At 62.3% G+C, this 10,220-nt stretch overlaps 1 long non-coding RNA gene across 1 annotated transcript; it reads right to left on the bottom strand.

The window, feature by feature from the left end:
- Positions 1 to 940: 940 nt before the first annotated feature.
- On the bottom strand, positions 941 to 6,485 carry LOC143641464 (uncharacterized). Its single transcript, XR_013155349.1, has 2 exons — positions 5,862 to 6,485; positions 941 to 5,371 (listed from the first exon to the last, which is right to left on the bottom strand). It is a non-coding gene; the product is annotated as an uncharacterized LOC143641464 (long non-coding RNA).
- Positions 6,486 to 10,220: the final 3,735 nt, after the last annotated feature.

Here is a 10,220-nt window from a genome sequence, read left to right as displayed (position 1 = left end):
TGTCTGGAGCTCATGGAACATTCTTGGTAGGGCGGGGGGCAGAGGGCCGGGGCTGGGTGCAAGAGTCGTGAGGGGGTGTCTGACACTTGGCATGAGGCCCCCAGCGCACTTAGTCACCTCTGAGGTATGACTCCCCCCGCCGCACCCTGGTGTCGTCGCCATGGCAACGCTGGGAGGGGCAGGCAAACAGAAGACAACAGAGGTCTCCTGCCTCCTGACCGTCCCCTTGAGGGTGGGACAGTGAGGAGACACCACCAAGTTTGGGAGAAGCTCTCGCTGGCCTTAAGCCAGCCCTGACTGGCCCTGTGCGGCCTCTCCTGCCCCTCTCGCCTGAGCCGGGACATTGTGAGGGGCTCAGGGGGGCCGGGGGGGTATGGATGAAGGGGGTCAGGTGCCAGGGCTGGGGTGACAGTCCCTAGATCTTGGGGTCTGTGGAGATAGTGGTGCAGGCCCCTCCCACCCCCAGGTTCTGGGGCTCTGGGACCATTTGTGCACAGGACAAGCAGCCCCCAGCCCTTTACAGGGCTTCTGTGGTACTCCATTAAGCAGGGACCCCACCTCTGAGGACACCGGGGTCTCCCATGTTCAGGGGAATCCTGGGCTGGGTCACCAGTGGTCCCCAGGGGAGCAGCCCCAGGCCTCAGGTTGCCTGGTGGGGGCAGTAGAGGAACATGGTCCTGTGTGTGGTGCACCTTGGGGCCTCCTGCCCCCAAGCCAGGCCAGCTGACTCCACATGGCGCCTTCCCACCCCCCCACCCCCGGAATGCTGCTGCAGAATGTGGGTCTGGCTCACACACCCGGACCACCACCCCTTTGGGGCAAGGAGATCCTAGGCCCAGGACATCCTAATATTTGAAATAGAAGCGTTGTCCCTGTGGGGACTGCTGGGGACAACCTAGAGAGATTTCCTGTGCTTCACCAGGGAAACCGAGGCAAGAACTGAGTGCTGAGGTTCTTTGTTCACATTTTCCAGAGGCCTGTACCTGGGCAGGACAGTTCATGAGCCCCAACACCCACCCCCACGCCTCAGAGAGCACCAGGGCTGCCCGGGGGCAGGGACAGCTTGTGTAGGGAGTCCCCAGGTCTGGACCAGGGGTGGCGCTGCTGACCAGGAGGCAGCCGGACACTGGACGGAAAGGTCGTGCATGGAGATGGCCAAGCAGTCCTTCCCGGCTTAGCTGTTCGAAACCTGAGACAGCCGCAGCCTAAATCGGGGTCTGAGGGAGCAGGTCAGGAGGCCACGGCGCCACCAGGAAACCTGAGCCTCGCGGCAGAGATGACCTGCCCAAAGAAGGAAAGCCCAGCGCACAGGCAGGGCTGCCAGCCCCTCCAGAAAGCTCAAGTGTCCCCCAGGGCGGGCGGTCGTCTCTCCAGGACCGCCCTCCTGCTGGGCCCCCAGCCCTGCCTGCCCGGGATCCGGTTCACCCCCTCCTCCAGGGGCTGTGTCTTATCTCTGGGAAAGAGATTACAGACTCTCTGACATTCAATTTTCATGCTGAAGTTTTCAGCATGTAGTTTGAAAAGTGTGTGTGTGTTTTCCCAAGTCACACCTGGAGAGGAGACAGACAGAGGAAGGCTGTTCCCACAAAACCCTGAGCTGGGGGTCACCATGTCCCATAGCCCTACCCCACACTAGGGGCCACAGGGTCTCCCACCCTCCCCCAGCGGGAGACAGATTGATTCTGGCCATGTGGGCCTCTTCCAGCACCCTGTGTCCTGCCCTGTCCTTGTTCCTGCCCAGCCCTGTCAGCCAGCCAACCTGCACCCTCTCACATATCCCTCTTCCCGGCCTTAGTTTCCTGTGTGCAGCTCTGGGCAGCCCCTAGAGCCCCCCCCCACACCCAAGAGGGGAGCCGCCCGGTCTGGGGGTCCCCTCTGAGCCCGAGGTGGTCCTGCGACCTGGCCCCTGAGTTCCTGTCCCCAGGAAGCGGTAATGGAGGAAGCCTGTTTTCTGTGTCTTGGTAACTGGAGGGGCCCGCTTGGAAAATCTAGTCTCAGGCTTGTCTGTTGGGTCATTTTGATTTGGGGATTTCCAAACATTGGGGCCACGAGAGGTCACCCCGCTGACCCCAGCCTGCCTCATTATGTCACAGCCAGATTGCTGTGGCACCTGATGGGATCCAGAAGGCCCAAGCCAGCAGGAGGGGGAGGCTGGGGCCGGGCGGGGCGGGGGAGGGGCTCACTGCCTTCCTGCCTGCCATTCTGCTGCCTTGGGGAGGGCACCCTTGAGCACGCAGCCTCGCCAGAGAGCCCAAGGTCCAGCCCACACAAGTCCTGCCAACTTGACTCCTTGATGCCCTCAGATGGCCACTTGTCCTGGCCCTCCCTGGCCCTTGTCTGAGCCTCCTCTCTTCCCAGAGGTTCCTACCCATCCCCTGCTCCCACTGCCCTTGGGCCACAGGCTAAGCTTGGGCTGCACCAGCTCAGCCTGGCCTCCAAGCCCTGTCCCCTCGCCCAGAACCTCCACACCTTCCAGCCTCTGGAGCTCTCCCCTTGTCCTTCTCTGTGGCCCCACCCGGCACTGCCAGGCACTAGTGTGGCCCAAGGGAGTGTCACTTCAGCCACCCATCCCCTGTCTGCTCCCCAGCATCCTGATCCTGGGTCCCTCTCTTCTGCTCCCTGTCACACTCTCTTGGGGGGCTGTGTCTCAGATCCCAGCCTCCCAGTGCATGGCCTCCCTGGCTCCCACATGACGTGGCACACAGCCCTGGGGGATGTCCGGAGACTCCCAGAAGGGAAGGCTCCTGGGCCCAGCTCTCTGTCCTGCCCTGAACTGTGGCCCGGCCTGCCTCTGGCCCCACTTCCCTCCCAGTGCCTCCCTTTCTCTCTGGGGACCCTCAACAGATCTCCATGCCCAGTCTGGCCTTCCTTCCACGTGCAGGGCCTGGTCATTGACTAGTCACACTTATGTCTGTGACCCCAGGGGGTGACAGCAGGGCCAAGAGGACAGACAAAGGCACAAGCCTTGTTCTCCCCACTGCCCACTACCCTTGGAGCTCCAGGCCGTTCTCCCACCTCCCCAGAGACCCCTTCCCTGCCAGGGCGAGTGGGCAAGTGGGAGGGATGAGGCCGGTTGGAGCTGGTTGCCCTTTAAGCAAGCCTCCCTCTTCCAGTAGGGGTGGGCAAACCCAGGGAGGAGGGCACCCCAGACCCGCTGGAGTCCTGCAAGAGAAGGGCACTCTGGGGCTAGGCAGAGGCCAGGCCAGGCCAGTGGCCCTCTACCTTCCTTCCTCTTCCCTCGGAGGCACAGATGCTCTGCACTCTGGGGGCTCTGGTGGGGAGGTACCCAGCCACCAGGCAGAGGTGTCCAAGGAGTGTGGATGTTAACCTCCCCCTGGGTGAGGGCCCGTGGCCCGGCTGAGCACCACGCCTCGCCCGTCCCCGGGTGCCCTGGAAATGGGAGATGGGTCGGCAGTGCCCGAGGCTGGGCAGTATTTGGGGGCACCATGTTCCTTCCTGTGCTTCTGAGCCCAGCTTGGCCCATGGGGCTTAGTGGATCAGCACTTTCTGCAAACCCCACACGCAGCAGGCAGAGCCGGGCCAGCAGGGCATCACATGCCTCTGGAGGGGGACTTGGCCAAGGCCCCAGGGCTGCTGGGCCACCTTGTTTCCCCCTTGCCTCTCCTCACCATGCTGCCCACGTTCCACCCCCTCCCCTTGACGCTCCTCTGCCTTCTCTCCAGCCTCCTGCCTCTCCCTGCTGGCCCCACACACAGCCCTCCAGAAGGTTCAGAGAGGCACAAAATGGCCGCACCACCACCCACTCTCGGAACGGCTGGCTCGGCTTCCTCTTCCAGTAGGGGTGGGCAAACCCAGGGAGGAGGGCACCCCAGACCCGCTGGAGTCCTGTGGGTGGCCCCGGAGGGCAGGGTTCCAGAGGAGGGCCAGCAGGACCTCTCCGGATGGGAGTCTCCTGTTCAAGTAAGACCCTGGTAGCTTGGCGTGCTCCTCGGGTTGGCTTTGGATCCCCATTCTCTACCCTACTGTGACCAAAGAGTTCCCCAAATCCAACGCCACTGGGAGCCCATGGGACTGGCAGGCTGCACCGACCTTCAGGAGAGTGGAGGTTCTGTGTGCCAGCAATAGACATGGAGGGTTCCACGCAGGACACACAGGCACCAAGGGAAGCCTCTTGTCCCAGCCATGGGCTCCAAGGACAGACCTCTTGGGGATCTGGCCACCCCTGGGTACGGCTCCCCTGTTCCCCGCGTCCATCCCCCTGGGGAAGTCCCCGGAGCCTGGTCTCCCCTTCTGATGCCTTGCCATTGTGTGAGGAGGATCAGAAACAGAATTTCTGGAAGACGGGAGAGAGGAGGCTGCCAGGTGGACAGGACCAGGGCTGGCCCAGCAGATGAGTGTCTTCAGAGGATGGAGGGACTCCAAGGGGACAAAGTGGACATTTGGAGAAGGAGAAGAGCTTCAGGGGCAGCAAATCCAGGGGCCAGATGGAGACAAAGTGGGATGCCCGGGGCATGGAGTGCCCTGCTTGAGGTGGCTGAAGGCCTGGGGCAGCCGGACCCAGAAAGGGTGTCTAGCTGGGGCCAGGGGCAGCTTTTGATGGGAGAGATGTCCTGGAAGAAGCGTGGACAGGAAGCAGATTAGCAGGTTGGAGAGAGGAGAGTCCTGGAGCTGAGAGGAGGTGGAGAAGACCTGGCCACCATACTGTCAAACGTAGGTCCTGCTCCAGCCAGAAGCCAGCCAGGTGGGTGCCATTTCATAAGGCTGTGTGTTTCCAAGGGCTAGGGCAGTAGAGGACCTTCAGCCACCCCATGGTTGGGATGCTGACCAACAAGCAGACACAAAACAAGCAGATCTGGGGAGGAAAGACACAGCTCTGTGTCTCGGGGTGGTGAGTGGTTGAGTGGCAGGCCAGTGAGGTGGGAGCATGGGACAGGTGCTCCTGGGACAGGAGCCATTCGCGGAGTGACCTGAGAGCCGGGAGGGAGAAGGGGTCCTGAAGTCACAGACATAGGATGGTCGTCCCCTGAACTAGCTGAGTGGCCCCTCCCAAGCCATGACAGAGTTCTGGGGACTGGCGCCTGGGACTGGGAGGTGGGAGTCTAGTACTCGCCCTGGTCCGGTGAAGGGGTCTCAGCCCCTGGGGCCCAGGCCAAGAGGAGACATGGAGAAGTTCCTGGAACCCATGTGGGTCCCTGATTACTGCCATGTTCCTGGACACCCCACCACAATAGGGTGTATGCCCACATGCCCCTCTTGGTGAGGAGGCCAGGCCCATCAGATCCATGGACAAGGTCCATGGCTGGCTGGGCCCGCAGCGCCCCTCTGCCCTCTGGGCACCTCTCCTTCTGCTCCATCGCCAACTCCATCACCCGTCTCCACTGGGTTGGGCTGCAGGGCATCTGGAAAAGCTCTAGAGAAACGCAAAGCCATGTTGTTGATCCCAAGACCAAGGGGTCAGGCAGGAGGGGTGGAGGGAGCGAAGCTCAGATCCCTGGCCACAAGGTCTTCAACTCCCTGAAGCAATTATTTGCTTAGGTCAAAGCTCCCAGCTCGCTGGGACCAGGGTGAGGGGCTCAGGCATCTTTCCTGATGAGGTCGGCTTATCCCCAAGGCCAATCAGACTTCAGAGCAGAGGTGCAGGGCTGGCACCTTTGTTCCGGAGCCTGGGAGCTTATCTGCTCAGAGGGGCACCCTTCTGAGATGGGGCAGGGAGGGGCCCGCTTGCTCTCCATCTCATGGGAAGCCAGGAAGAGAGGAAGCCGGCTGGAGTCAGATAGGATCAGGGACATTTCCTGTTGTGGGAGGGTCGCCTCTTCCCTGGGCTGCGGTGGCCCTTCCAGGGCCGGACTAGCTAAGAGCTGCTGGGGAGGGTAGCCGTTTCCAGTTGGGGCCGTGGGTACCTGGGCCCACAGAGGTGGACGCTGGGAACCACCTCCTGGGTGATCTTCTTGGGGGACGCAGTATCCCACCGGGTGCCCGGCCATGTTGGCCCTCCTGAAGTTTCCCGTGGTCCTGGTGGGCCCTCACTTGGTCCTCCAGGGCCAAGGCTAGACCTGGAGGCTCTTCAAGGGCCCACTGTCTTGGACCCCCAGAAGTCCAGTCTGGACATCTTGGAACAAGATGTATTGATGGCCATGCTGGGCTCCAGCCCATGGTGGTCTCAGGGTTGGTTCTGGGTGGGTCAGGAAAGCGGGCTGTTTTCCGAAGATGTCCTCTCTCCCGCCCTACGCACTCCTTCAGACATGGACAGGGCTGCGTGCTGGTCTCCATCACGGGCCCATCCTTGACTGTCTCACCAAGACCCAGGGACCCACAGTGGCTGCTCCCCTTCCGGCCGGCTGAGAAAAGGACCTCGGTGCAGGGCACGCGGCAGGGCGGCCAGGGATTGGTCACTGCCCGAATGTCCCCGGACGGATGCCCGTATGCCCTTGGGCAGCCTTCCCCTCGGACACACTGTCCAGGCGGGGGAAACCCTAAGCCAAAGGGATTAAGAAGAAAGGACAATTGACTGCTCCCTTGGCGGTGCTAATTTGTGCTTCATTTAGTGCATATTCGCCCAGTGGGTCTGAACCCAGAGGTGATGACGCCCTTGCTCAGGTCAGCCTCCCAGGAGGCCTGGCCCCGCCCGGCTCCGCCCGCTGCAGCCCTGCCTGCTTCTCCCCCAGCGGCCATCTTGCACATTCCTCTGGCTATGCAGGAGGGGTCAGGAGCCTCCTGGGGGCTCTTGGGCACACCAAGGGGTGCTGGGACCCTCTGCGTGGGCATCGGAGCTGGGGTATAGGGAACAGCAGACCTGGGTAAGGATCCCAGGGTTCTCTATGGCCATCCGCTATGATCCCCAAGCCCTGAAAGACTCCCAGCCAGCCTCTGCACTTTGACTGAGGCTGGCTTTGAACTCCCCATCCTCCTGCCTCAGCCTCCTGGTATACTGGGATTACAGGCGTGCGCCATTGTGCCAGGCTTGGCTGTAAACTTCTTGAAGGACAGAGGACCACAGGTGACAGGAAAGGACTGGGGAGGGTCTGGCCTCTCTTATCTCCTGAGTTCCAAACTCCCTTTGGCTTGCCCAGCCCCCCCATCCCCAGTCTTTCCCGCCTGTTCTGCTGGGACTGAGCCGGCAACAGGACGCCCTCTGGGTTCAGTTGTCCCTTATGGCCAGAGCCCCCAAGTGCCAGCCTGGAGAGGGGGGGTGGGAGGGTGGGGGTGGGGCTCCCCAGACCTGGGGGTGGCAGTTCTTTTTCCTCTCTCCCCAAACCCTCAGACCAGACCACTTAAGAATAATGAGGTCCAGGTGGCCTCGTGTGAGCTCGATCCTCTCTGGCTGCGGGGCCCAGCCTCCCACCCGCCCCTCCTCCTGCTGGGAGCAGCTAATGACAACCAGAGTCTGGAAGGTGCGATGCCCCTCTGCTGTCAGGACTGTGTGGGACCCTCACCAGCAGGTGGGCCACACGGCAGGGGTCTGGTCAGGCCGAAGAGGCCACTCTCCCGACCTGCCCCAGGGCACAGCCCTGGCACCTTCCACTTCTATTAAACTTGGGCCTCTACCCTGTCGCTTGTGGCCCTTGTGGTCCCGCAACGCCCTGCTGCCAGGGGCTTTTTGAGGGACATCAGACGACATTCCTCTTCCTCTGTGACCCCTTGTTCTCACGAGGTGTGGCCTCTGCTTTCCATCTGCCCAAGGAGAAGAGAGCCGGAAGCCACGGCAGAGCCAAGGAGCCTCCACCAGGACGGGAGGTGAACAGAGCCCGTGTGAGGGCGCCGAGCGGCCATCTGTATTTTACTACAATAAAGTGGAAAGGCCTGTGAGGCCGCGACAGGCACGGGCTGCGGGAGCTTCTGTAGTCACAGGGGACCAGTGGGTCCTGTTTGCCGCCCCTGGCACACAGAGCGTGGACCCTGCTGCCAGCTCTGGCGGAAGTCAGGACCTCCAGACATCCCTGTGGCCCTCACCTCCTGTGAGACCTTTCCCTGTCCTCTCGCTTCCGACCCCTCACTGTCCTGGCCCCCAGCTTTCCTGTGCTCAGTCTCTCAGCAGAAGAGGCCTCTCAGCCTCAGCCCAGGCCAGCTCTGGCCATCTGTGATAAATGTGGGGATGCAACGTGCAAAAGCCACATGCCCCTGGAGCACATGGGCCCCAACCCCTTTGAGGGACCTAGTGGCTTTATTGGAGACGCCCCTTGGGGGAGACCGGCTCCTCCAGGAACGCCCCGCAGGCCGCAGGGCCTGGGAAGGGCAGTGGACTGTGGAAGGAAGCAGGGTCTCAGTTAGAGATGACAAGTTTAAAAAGGCAGGGGGAGAGTGTCCACGCAGAGAGGGCGGGACTGATAATGTGGTTCCCAGCCCAGCGGCCAGGGCCAGCTCAACCCTGCAGCCCACTGCTCTGGTCCATTCCCACAGGAAAGGGAGAGAATTCTGATTTTTATTATGAGAAAGAGATAAGAAAGACCAAAGTAGAAATGGATGCTGAGCAGGCACTTCAGGGCTCAGAGAGGGAGGGCCAGGGTGGGGCTGAGCCGGCCACAGGGGAGCTGGCCGTGAAGGGGGCTGGCGGGCAGAGGCCAGGGATCAAGGCCAGCAGGCGGTGGGTGGCGGGAAGAACAAAGGCCAAGCCGGCCTGAGGACCTGCCGATGATCACACGGCCGCACAGAAGGGCGCCCTGGCCCCACAGCCCACCCTGCACAGCATGTCCACAGGCATCGATAAGTGGCTGGTTACACAATCACAGGCTGATTGTGACCAGAGCGGCTGACAGACGCCAGCTGGCCCTGGAGAGTTCGAGGGGAGGCTGGGGTCCAGGGTCTGGTCTTGCCTCTGCCCTCCCCCAACTGTTATCATCAGTAAACCTGCCCTGTCTGCAGGGTCGGTCACCACGTGGCCCAGTGGCCACCGTTATTGTCTTCTCACTAAGCCTAGAGCTTATCTCCCAGCCATCCTGGACACAGAGAGGGGTGTGGGGTAGAAATCCCACCACCCACAGAACCTCCCTCTGCCCAGCTGGCTGGGGTTGACCCCCGGCTCTGCCCACCACCCTCTCCTGCCTCAGGGCCAAGGCCTGATAGCCTTCTGGGCTGGGGCTCTGACCTGTGTGGAGCCCCTCCCGCCTAGTGGACTGCTCTGTAGGACATGCGAGGTGGTCTGAGCTGCCTGCAGGCTCCCTGGGCTTGGCCTGGTCCTGCCCTGGTGACCTAATGGTCAGGAGCTCAGGCTGGGTGAGTGGTACCCACGCTGGGAGCCAGGTAACACAGGCGCAGGCAGATGGACATTCTTGGCAGAGCCTGGAGCCACAGAACCCAAGCTTCCCCAGCTGGGATTCCCACCTGCTTCTCTCTAGGGCCCCTCGAAGGCCAGAAATCCAGGCAGAGGGTGGAATTGGGAGTGCAGGAGGGGCCTCTGGGTAGCCTTCTCTGCGGCTTTCCCACGACACCCCCGTTACGGGCTCTTCTCCCTGGCACCCCCACACCTCGCAGCTGCCCAGGAACCGCCAGCTGCGGCTTCACCCCCTGCGCTGGGTGCAGCCTGGCCCATGAGGGGCCTGTGTCCCGCGGGCAGCAGACTTTTCCCAGGGCTGGGATGGGGCCGGCTGGTGTGGGGGGCGGGCAAGAGGAATTTGAGGAGGAAACAGCAGTGGCCTGAGAATTTGGAAAATGTGTCCAACTGCCTGGACTCTTGGGAAGACGCCGGCAGGAGGATTAGGAGAAGTGGAGGGTGATAGCCTGGACCGGGCGGGCGTGACTGATGCGGCAGCCTGGCTCCCCAGCACGAGAGGGAAGCCCCCCGTGGGGGTGAGCAGCTGTCTCCATCAGTCAGGGTGCCTCCCCCCCTCCCAGCCTCTAATCAAAGACCTTGGACCCAGGTGGGGTGGGAGCAAGATTGCTGGCCACACCTTGCAGGTGGCTGAGCCCAGGCCCTTCCAGGCCTCTCCTCCCTATCTGCAGAGCAGGGCTTGGGACTTGAGGGTGGGGTCCTCAGGAGCCCCAGGCTGCTCAGGAGCCCCCTCCTCTCCTGGAGCTCCATTTTCTCTCCCAAAGAGAAGGAGGGGTGGGTGGTAGTGGGGGCTTCCCACTGGGGAGGGGCAGCGAGGATGCTTCCGGGCAGGCTGGTCCCTGGGAACCCTCTGGAGCAGCAGCTGTCCCTGCCTTGGAGGCTGTTGACAGGTTTGCTGCAGCCCCCTGGGTGAGTGCGACATGGCTGGTCACAGTGGATCCTCACACCAAAGGGAACGGGCCTGGAAGCCCAGCAGCTGCTGAGGCCCCAGGTG

The sequence above is a fragment of the Callospermophilus lateralis genome, chromosome 2 (assembly GCF_048772815.1).
Source record: "Callospermophilus lateralis isolate mCalLat2 chromosome 2, mCalLat2.hap1, whole genome shotgun sequence".
Classification (NCBI taxonomy): domain Eukaryota; kingdom Metazoa; phylum Chordata; class Mammalia; order Rodentia; family Sciuridae; genus Callospermophilus; species Callospermophilus lateralis.
This window is presented reverse-complemented; position numbering and strand designations above follow the sequence as displayed.